Source organism: Magnolia sinica, chromosome 7, assembly GCF_029962835.1.
Source record: "Magnolia sinica isolate HGM2019 chromosome 7, MsV1, whole genome shotgun sequence".
NCBI lineage: Eukaryota > Viridiplantae > Streptophyta > Magnoliopsida > Magnoliales > Magnoliaceae > Magnolia > Magnolia sinica.
The window spans coordinates 39281574-39291680 of NC_080579.1; positions in this window are offsets into that span (position 1 = coordinate 39281574).

Genomic DNA, 10107 nt, shown 5'->3' on the forward strand with positions numbered 1-10107 from the left:
GCGTATGGGAGTGGGCCATGAAGATGAATAGGGGTGCCAATGAGGTGAAGATGAACTCTCTACCTAACCATGAAGGGTCTAGGTACTTAACCAATTCCTTATAAGGAATACAACCTCTAGAGGGGGCCCATATACCTGGGGTAGCCCACGAGACTAAGGAGAACAATGGTATGGGCCTAAATAGATGAAACGGGCCTAGCAAGGATCTATAGTGGGCCTTTAACCACCCATAGAAGCCTATGGGCCTACCTTAGGGCCACCAATGTGGACATCCAACCACAATTGGTCCCCAATAGGTATCCCATCTCTAATTGATCATGGATCAAGGACCAAGGCCCATGCAACATTAGAAATAAGAAACGGGCAGCCACAATCATACCAGAAATACTCATGTTGGGCTTCAGAAAGGCGGCCCAAGGCCTATCCAAAACATGGGTCCAAGGGAAACGCACATAGCCCAACCCATATATACCACTATGGGCCTATAGGGAAAAGGTTAGGGCCCAACATAAAGGCCACTAATCTCATATATTGTGGTGGCTTAGTGGGCAGCCCATTGCTCAAACCACATGGGCAAATGTCATGCACTTAGTCAAGTAAGTTGGGCCTACAACCCGGCCCAAGTATTAAAGTTGATTTGGTGGGCAACCAAGGGCCCATCTACTTGTGTAATCCAGCTCACTAACCCAAGAGTTCAACAACTAGCTATATTCATGGACCCAATTAAATTCAACTGTGGTGGGCCTCAAAAGTGCATTTATTAAGCCCAACATTTAAGGAACCAAAGGTATAAATTATTCCCTCTAAGATCTTCACAATGTGGTGGGCCCCACTCCTCAAAATTTCAGCCCAAAGGCCAAGCATAATTATAACAAGTTGCTGGATTTTTAACCCAACAAGTTTATGGACCTTTTGGAGTCCAATAATTGTTTCATTTGATTAGGACATCAGCCCAAGTGGTCCAGCTATCAAGTTAGAGGGCCCCACCACATAGGATTATATCATACGACACAAGGGAGTAGGTGGGCCACACTGCTAGACCAAAGTCCAGCAGGTAGCCCACATGGGGTGTCCCATATGGGCCTGTGTATTTAGCCCAAACTGACCCAAATTTGCAGGCTACACCACAATCAGCTCGAATGTCCGTTGGGCCTGACAGTTTGCAGAGTGATACTTCTATAGGTGGGTCACACCCTCACAAAATTACAGAATTTTTGGACATTTAAAAATATTTTAATTTATTTAAATGAAACAGACTGTCCAGAAAATCGGACTGATCTGGACACCATATTGTAATGGGCCGGTCTAGCCACCACCATGGTGTGTACAGGTGTCCATTGGCCCTCAAATTTTGTAGGTGGGTCAAAAAAATGGGTGGACCACCTCTTTATAAATTTTCATGATTTTAAGATACCCAAAAGTATTTTAATTAATTTAAAGGATACAATCTATATAGGGTGGAGTATTATTGGAATATGAATGTGCTGAATTTGGGCCATTCCAATGGGTGGGTCATGGGCCTCCAAAATTCTAGAAATTGAAGGCCAAGGTCTCTAATCATGTATAAAATAAGAATAAATCCAAAAATGTGGCCCACCATCATCAAAATAATTTATGAATTTCAGTTTACAACAGTCTATATTGCTGGACTACACAGCAGAAAATCAGGTTGACCACCCCTCTTGGCCCACCCTTTTGGATAACCAAATGGAGTCATTTAGGGCTGAAATTTGGCATACTTGTAGGTGGGTCCACACCTTCAAGAAAAATATATTACATGGGACCAAACACCCCTCTAAATGCCCAAAAATCTGGCCTCAAGATGACCCAAAAATCTGTCCAGACAGATTTGGACAGCAACATGTTGCTGTCCAAACCACCCCAAAAGATAATTAAAAGGGAAATAAATCACCATTTTCTTAGGGTGGGGTCCACCTAGATGGGTCATACAACTCTCAGACCCAAGCCCCTTCCAAGATCACCCATAATATCAAGCCCAAAGGCTGTCCAAAACATGAAAAGAATATGGGGCAACAAGGTGGGCCTTAACATCTAACCACTTGGGCCTAATTGCATGGCACATCAAGTGGGCCACACATACATCAGATTTACCATGAAAATAAGAAAGAAAAGATGGAGAAGAAACACAATCCAGCCATGGGGTAGGGCCCCGCCACTAATGGGCCCTCCCAAGAATGAATCATACCCATACTACTACATTGATTGTACATGCAACATAAAATCACTACATGCATGATCTATAATTGCTATGGATGGTTGGGATGCCATCCCAACATGATCCTTAGGGTCTAGATGACCTTAAGATGGAGTGGATCATTAAATACATCATGATGGGGTCCATGGAGAATTGCCTCATCATGGATCATGACATGCATGTAGGATGGGCCAAAGGGCCACATCCATGGGATCAAATGGGATCCCCACCATGGATTGGTGGGTCACATATGATCCATCTAGGAAGAAAAATAAGATCAAAGGTTAGAATAGAATATTAGAAATTATAATCACCCACCTTAATGGATCCCACTCCAAAGTTACATTAATCTACTCTTCATGCTCCAAGGGACATGTTTCAATGGGTGAGATGGATTGTTAAAGGTTAGATGGGAGGGGATTTGAGGGAGAAGGGGCTGGAGAAGAGGGAAAATAGGCCTGGATTTTTTGTAAGAGAGAAAGAAAGAGAGAAGAGAGTAGAGAGAAATGAGAGGAAGAGTATGAAAATTTGCTAGAAAATAGAGAGAGGGAGAGTAATCATCACTCTCTCCTAGATAAGAGAAAAATCATCATAGCCTATGGTGATATAAACTATGTTGGTAGGCTAGAGTAGGGATGGGTAGTGTGTGGGTGGTGGGTGGTGTAGGATATGGTAGGTTTAGGTAGTGTATGGGTGGTGTGTGTTGGATGGACACACAAGACACTTCATTGGAACCGCGGCTACGATGCGGTCACAATAGCATAGGTCTCAACTTAATCCGAGTCGGGCCTTCAGGACTGGACTCATGGATGACCGCAAACACTATCCAAGGGTCACGGGTCATAGGGATTCGACCGGTAGGACCGCGGGACCCAAATGAACAAAATGCATACTCACACACACACATGCACACATGAGAACTCGGGTTGGGTCTCACAACACTTCCCGCCAACAAAAAAAGTTCATCCTCGAAATTGACCAATCTAAGACAAAATAAAAGACAAAACACCACCATCATATAGCAATCATTTTATAAGGAAGGCAATACAAACAATCATATATCAATCAATCATCAAATAAATGGGGATAACGCTCTCTAATCTCGGCCTCAAGTTCCCAAGACGCTTCGGTCTCCAAATGATGACCCCATTGCACCTTCACCAAGGGAATGACCTTGGCCCTGAGGACCTGCTCCTTCCGATCAAGGATACGAATCAGCTGCTCAATATAGGAAGCATCCTCACGGACCTCAAGTGGCTGCCAATTAATCACAGGAATAGTGTCCGACCCACATTTTTGTAACATAGAAACATGGAACACGTTGTGGATCGCTGACAACTCAGGAGGTAAGGCAAGCCTATAGGCCACGACGCTTATGCGTTCGGTATTCTCAAAAGATCCGATGAATCTCGAGGCGAGCTTGCCCTTCACACCAAAGCGAACCACGCCCTTCATAGGCGAGACCTTGAGATACACCATGTCCCCGACTGCGAACTCGAGGAGTCGACGCCGACGATCAGTAAAACTCTTCTGCCGGCTCTGAGCTGTGCGCATCCTCTGCCTGATAACATCGATAACCTCTGATGTCTGCAGCACAAGCTCGGGGCCTAAGAGACGACGCTCTCCAACCTCGGTCCAACAACTAGGAGATCTGTACGGTCTGCCATAAAGTGTCTCAAAAGGAGCCATGCCGATAGTTGCCTGATAGCTGTTATTGTACGCGAACTCGGCAAGGTGCATATGATCATCCCAACCGCCCGCAAAGTTGATCACATAAGCCCTGAGCATATCCTCAAGGATCTGGTTGACCCTTTCAGTCTGCCCATCTGCCTGCGGATGATATGCGGTGCTGAGATGCAAAGTGACCCCCAATGCCTATTGAAAACTCCTTCAAAACTGAGACATAAATATGGAGTCTCGGTCTGAAACGATCGAAACTAGGATGTCGTGCAGTCTCACTATCTCCTCAATTAATATCCTCGCTAACCGGTCCATAGACCAGGAAGCAGGTACTGGAATGAAATGAGCCGACTTCGTCAGACGATCGACGATAACCCAAATGGTATCGTGATCGCGCTGAGTCCTCGGCAAACTTGCGATGAAGTTCATCGATACATGCTCCCACTTCCACTCTGAAACGCTCAACGGCTGCAAGGGACCAGGGGGTCTCTGATGATCGGCCTTGACATGTTGTCATGTGTCACACTCGGCCACAAAACTCGCAATCTGGCGCTTCATCCCCTTCCAGAAGTACTGCCTCCTCATATCACGATACATCTTCGTGGAGCCCGAGTGGATAGTAAGTCTCGATCGGTGTGCCTCAGTCATCAGATTGCGACACAACTCTGGAACTTCTGGGACACACAATCGGCCTCTAAAGTGTAATCCACCATCGGAACCAATCTGCAGGTCTGACTGCTCCACGGATGCGGCCTCTACTCGGTACTCGTGAAGTGACTTGTCCATCTGCTGAGCCTCGATCACCCTGGCCACCAAGGAGGGTTGAATTGACAAGCTCGAAAGCTGAACAATGGAAGACTGCAGACCGAACTCAAAGTCAAACTCTGATACATCCTCAAGCATCTGCCACTCATGCAACATCATCTGTGCCACTAGGCCTCGTGGCTGGCGGCTGAGCGCGTCCGCCACCACGTTTGCCTTGCCCAGGTGGTACTGAAGGTCAAAATCATAGTCTTTCAGTAACTCCATCCATCGCCTCTGTCGCAGGTTCAACTCGGACTGCGAAAATATATACTTCAAGCTCTTATGATCCGAGAAGAGCTCGAACCTGACCCCATATAGATAATGCCTCACACCTTCAGTGCGAAGACGACTGCTGTGAGCTCCAAATCATGAGTGGGGTAGTTCAGCTCATGGACCTTGAGCTGGCGCAAGGCATACGCCACTGGCTTCCCATGCTACATCAGTACAACACCCAAGCTAACTCTGGAGGCATTAGTAAAAACAACAAAACCCTCACTCCCATCAGGAAGAGTGAGAACAAGAGCGGACGTGAGGCGGTCCTTCAACTCCGTAAATGCCTTCTCATAAGCGTCACTCCAGACGAACTCGACGTCTTTTCGCATCAACCGGGTTAGCGGTGCTGCAATACGGGAGAAACCCTCGATAAACCGTCGGTAATATCCCGCTAGACTAAGGAAGCTGTGAATCCCGGACGCGTTCATGGGCTAGCCCCACTGACGCACTATATCAACCATCGAGGGGTCCACAGCAACACCCTCTCTCGTCACCACGTGACCGAGGAACTTCATCTCCTCCTGCCAAAACTCACACGTCTCCAGCTTCGCATACAGCTAGTGGGCACAGAGGGTCTCAAGCACAATCCGCAGGTGCTCAGCATGATCTTTTCGTGTCCTTGAATATACAAGAATATCATCAATGTATACCACCACTAACTGATCGAGGAACGACTGAAAAACCTCATTCATCAGCTGCATGAATATAGCGGGCGCGTTAGTCAGTCCAAATGACATGACCAGGAACTCGAAGTGACCATAACGTGTCCGAAAAGCTATCTTCGAAATGTCCTCCTCTCGGACCCGAATTTGATGGTAATCAGAACGTAAGTCTATCTTGGAAAGATACTGTGCACCCTGCAACTGATCGAACAAATCATCAATATGGGGAAGCGGGTATTGGTTCTTGATGGTGACTTTGTTGAGCTCACGATAATCTACACAGAGTCACAACGAACCATCCTTCTTCTTCACAAACAATTTCGGGGCTCCCCAAGGTGAACTACTAAGAAGAATGAAACCTAACTCCCGAAGCTCATCCAACTGCTCCTGCAGTTCTCTCAACTCCAACGGTGCCATCCGGTAGGGGGCCTTCAAGATGGGCGTAGTACCGGGCACCAAATCAATCTGAAACTCCACCTGCCGACGTGGAGGCAAACCCGGGATCTCCTGAAACACATCCGGGTACTCACAAACAACTGGCAGTTGCTCAATGCTCTCTGCCACAGAATCCTCAACGACTGAAGCCAAGAAACTAGATAATGGCTCTCCTCTGGGCTCAGCAACGAACTGGAATACTGGCAAGCTTGGAATGTGAAACGTAACCGTCCTCGCGGCACAGTCTAAGACGGCACCATACTCTGCAAGCCAATCCATACCCAGAATCACATCAAAACCTGACATCGGCATCACGAACAGATCGGCAGGAAGGAACGTCTCACCCACTAACATCGAATAAGAAAGACAGCGACGGATCAACATCATAAACTTCCCCATGGGAGTCAAAACGGTCAAAGCCTCATACACAGACTCCGATGGAATACCGGTCGATCGGCAAAACTGCTCGGCCACAAAAGAATAGGAGTCACCAGAATCAAATAAAACATGAGCAATTTAGGAAGAAATAAGAAGAATACCCTCGACTACTCCACCGGTCGATGACTGCGGGTCCTGGCCTGGAGCCTGCTGTGCAGAATGGAAGCAGCCCTGAGCTGGTAGGGGAAGCAATCTGGAAGACTGAGGGTCCTGAGTCTGTGCCTGCTGGGTTGCGATACATACTGGACCCAGGGACCGGACATATGGATATCCCCTCTGCTGCTGCTGCAGTTGCTGTTGTCTTTGTTGCTGCTGTCGCTGCTGAGGAGGTCTACCAGGCTGCCTCTGCTGTTGAGGAGGAGCCTTAGGAGCAGCGGGTGGAAGCTGAGCTCTCTGCTGCTGCTAAGGAGGACGAGGAGGAGGCAACTGAGGTGGCCTCTACCGCTGAATGGGGAGAGGGCACTCATGGCTCCGATGCCCGGCCTGTCCAGAGCCGAAGCATACACCAGAAAAGGGGCTGGAAGATGGTGCTGACGATGATGATGAAGCTACTGTCTGAATCATAGGCTGCTGAAATCCTGATCTGCCCCTCTGTCTTTGCTAACGGTGCTGCCTGGAACTGCCGACTAGTGCCCTCCTCTTCCGGTCTCCACCGGAACTCTGCTCTCTCGACCTCTGGGTCATATAGCCCAGTCCTCCTCATAAACCAGTGCCCGATAAACAACCCGGTCAAACGTCTCCAAACAATGCCCTACCAAACGACTGCGAAGGGTAGGATGCAAACCAGTCACAAAACGACGAGCCCTCATCTTCTCATCGCTGGTGAGATGAGGAGCAAATCTAGACAAGGCCAAGAAATGGGCCTCATACTGAGATACAGTCATATGACCCTGCACTAGGGTCTCAAACTCAATCGCCTGCTGGATCTGAATGTGCTCAGGGAAGAACTTCTAGTCGAAACGGACCACGAACTCCTCCCATGTCAAAACAAACTGAGGTCCGACCATCCTAGATATAGATGAGCACCAATGACGGGCCTCACCCCGAAGAAGATAGGTTGCAAGGGATACTCTCTGACCCGCAGGACACTGAATAGTGTCAAAAATCCTCGCAACCTCAGTGCACCAAGCCTCAGCGATAAAAGGGTGAGAGTCACCACTAAACCTTGGGGGATCATGCTGCCGGAACTCTCGGGCTATCGCACTAGCTCGTGGTAAATTAGACTGCCCAGAAACCTCAATGGTAGCTGGTTGACGGGTTTGCAATGCGGTGGCAACAAGCTGCATCAACTGCTGAAAATGCTCGGCTCCTATAGGTACTGTCGGAAAGGCAGGGGTGGCACTCGCCTCAGGCGGAGGCAGGGGTGAGGCTGGCGGAGTAGGAGTCTCTGAAACTGGAACAACAGGCTGAGGAGGGGGAATAGGTGGGGGAACCAGAACAACTGGAGGTACGGGTGCTACGGGCTCAACTGAAAGAATAGGCCGGATCGGGACCTCAGGAATCGAATCCTCAACAACAGGAGCAAGATGTGCTCGAGTAGTATGGGTAACTCGGGCACCTTGTCCACGGGCACCACGACCATGGGTTCCACGACCACGGGAGCCATGATCACAGGCGCCACGTCCACGTGACATCGTTTACAAAATAATGATGATGTAAGGAATCAGGACAAAAGGAAGAATTTTGGGAGACTACTAGTCCTATGCTCTTGGCAGACACGCAATGTTATCCTTAATCATTCCAGAATTACTTGTTATGCTCTGATACCAACTCCCGTCATGCCCCAGCCTCGGTAACCGGAATCACAAGGAATCCGATGGCCGGTTCTGGACGTAACAGGCTCTATAATACCCCATTCTCGGCTCCTGAAGCAGGTTCCATCCTGGGATCCTACAAGGAGGATTTTCATAACAATATAATCATTTTCAATGCGAGCATACCCAAGATCATAGCAAGTACATCTGAGAATAACAAAGGCACACATCGCAAAATCCACTATGAATTTAAACTTTTACAATCATCCATAAGGTCCAAAAGGACATACATGAGAATAAAAGGAAAAGAGAGAAATTAACAACACTGGAGTCCTCACTGCTCAACTCTACTCTACGCTCTGCTACTACGGTGCCTACTTAGAATCTCCTGCACGCATCAATCGTGCATAAGCTTATAGAAGCTTAGAGGGTGGTGAAAGTGTGTGTCAATGGTGCACAGAAGAATATTAGGAGGTATAAGGAGAGAAGCATGATCAATGAATATATCACTAGCCTTACCAAGGCTTACCATGAACGCGATGCAATGAGTAATGGGTGCCATACTAAGGTAATGCATGAAGGGGGGCTTGTACAACCAATGCTAATGCGATGCAAGTAATGTCAGTGCTCATATCCAAACCATAAGTCAAGTATATTTCCAATCATAAGGAAATCACTAGGGTACATTACACTGTTAAATAACTGCAGCTCTGCAGACCCCGCATAGTCAAACGAGCGTAAGAGACCTCACTACCCGCCTGTTGACAGTCAATCACCAATAAGGCCTAAAGGTAGCGGACCCATTTACGAGTTGGTCACACTCAGCCTAGCAATGCCTCCTCGCACCAGGCAGGTAAGGCCAGACCCTTATCCAACCGACTACATGACAGTGGGAGTCGCGGCCTAACGGTATAAGGCCCTCATGCGCTCATAGTTTTCACTCGGTCACGGCGCTGGAGCAAATCTTTGGTACCATGAAAGTTTTAAAAATTTCACCCATGGGCATCCTATGCACCCAGTATGCTCAACTAATATTTTCGGTGTCCACACATACGGCCATCCATGAATACCCCTGTGGAGGTAAGGCCCTGATGAAGTAAGAGTGGATATCCATAAGCTATGCAATGCCAGATACATGAATCGCACAATCACCAATGCATCAATCCCAAGCATCCATCTCTCGGGGAGATACCAACATGTCCTACACAATGGCACAACCACGGCCAATCATACATCAACCAAGCATGCATATGATACGTGTGGGAGTGGGCCATGAAGATGAATAGGGGTGCCAATGAGGTGAAGATGAATTCTCTACCTAACCATGAAGGATCTAGGTACTTAACCAATTCCTCATAAGGAATACAACCTCTAGAGGGGGCTCATATACCTGGGGTAGCCCATGAGACTAAGGAGAATAATGGTCTGGGCCTAAATAGATGAAACGGGCCTAGCAAGGGTCTATAGTGGGCCTTTAACCACCCATAGAAGCCTATTAGCCTACCTTAGGGCCACCAATGTGGACATCCAACCACAATTGGTCCCCAAGAGGTAGCCCATCTCTAATTGATCATGGATCAAGGACTAAGGCCCACGCAACATCAGAAATAAGAAACGGGCAGCCATAATCATACCACAAATACTCATCTTGGGCTTCAGAAAGGCGACCTAAGGCCTATCCAAAACATGGGTCCAAGGGAAACGCACATAGCCCAACCCATATATACCACTATGGGTCTATAGGGAAAAGGTTAGGGCCCAACATAAAGGCCACTAATCTCATATATTGTGGTGGCTTATTGGGCAGCCCATTGCTCAAACCACATGGGCAAATGTCATGCTCTTA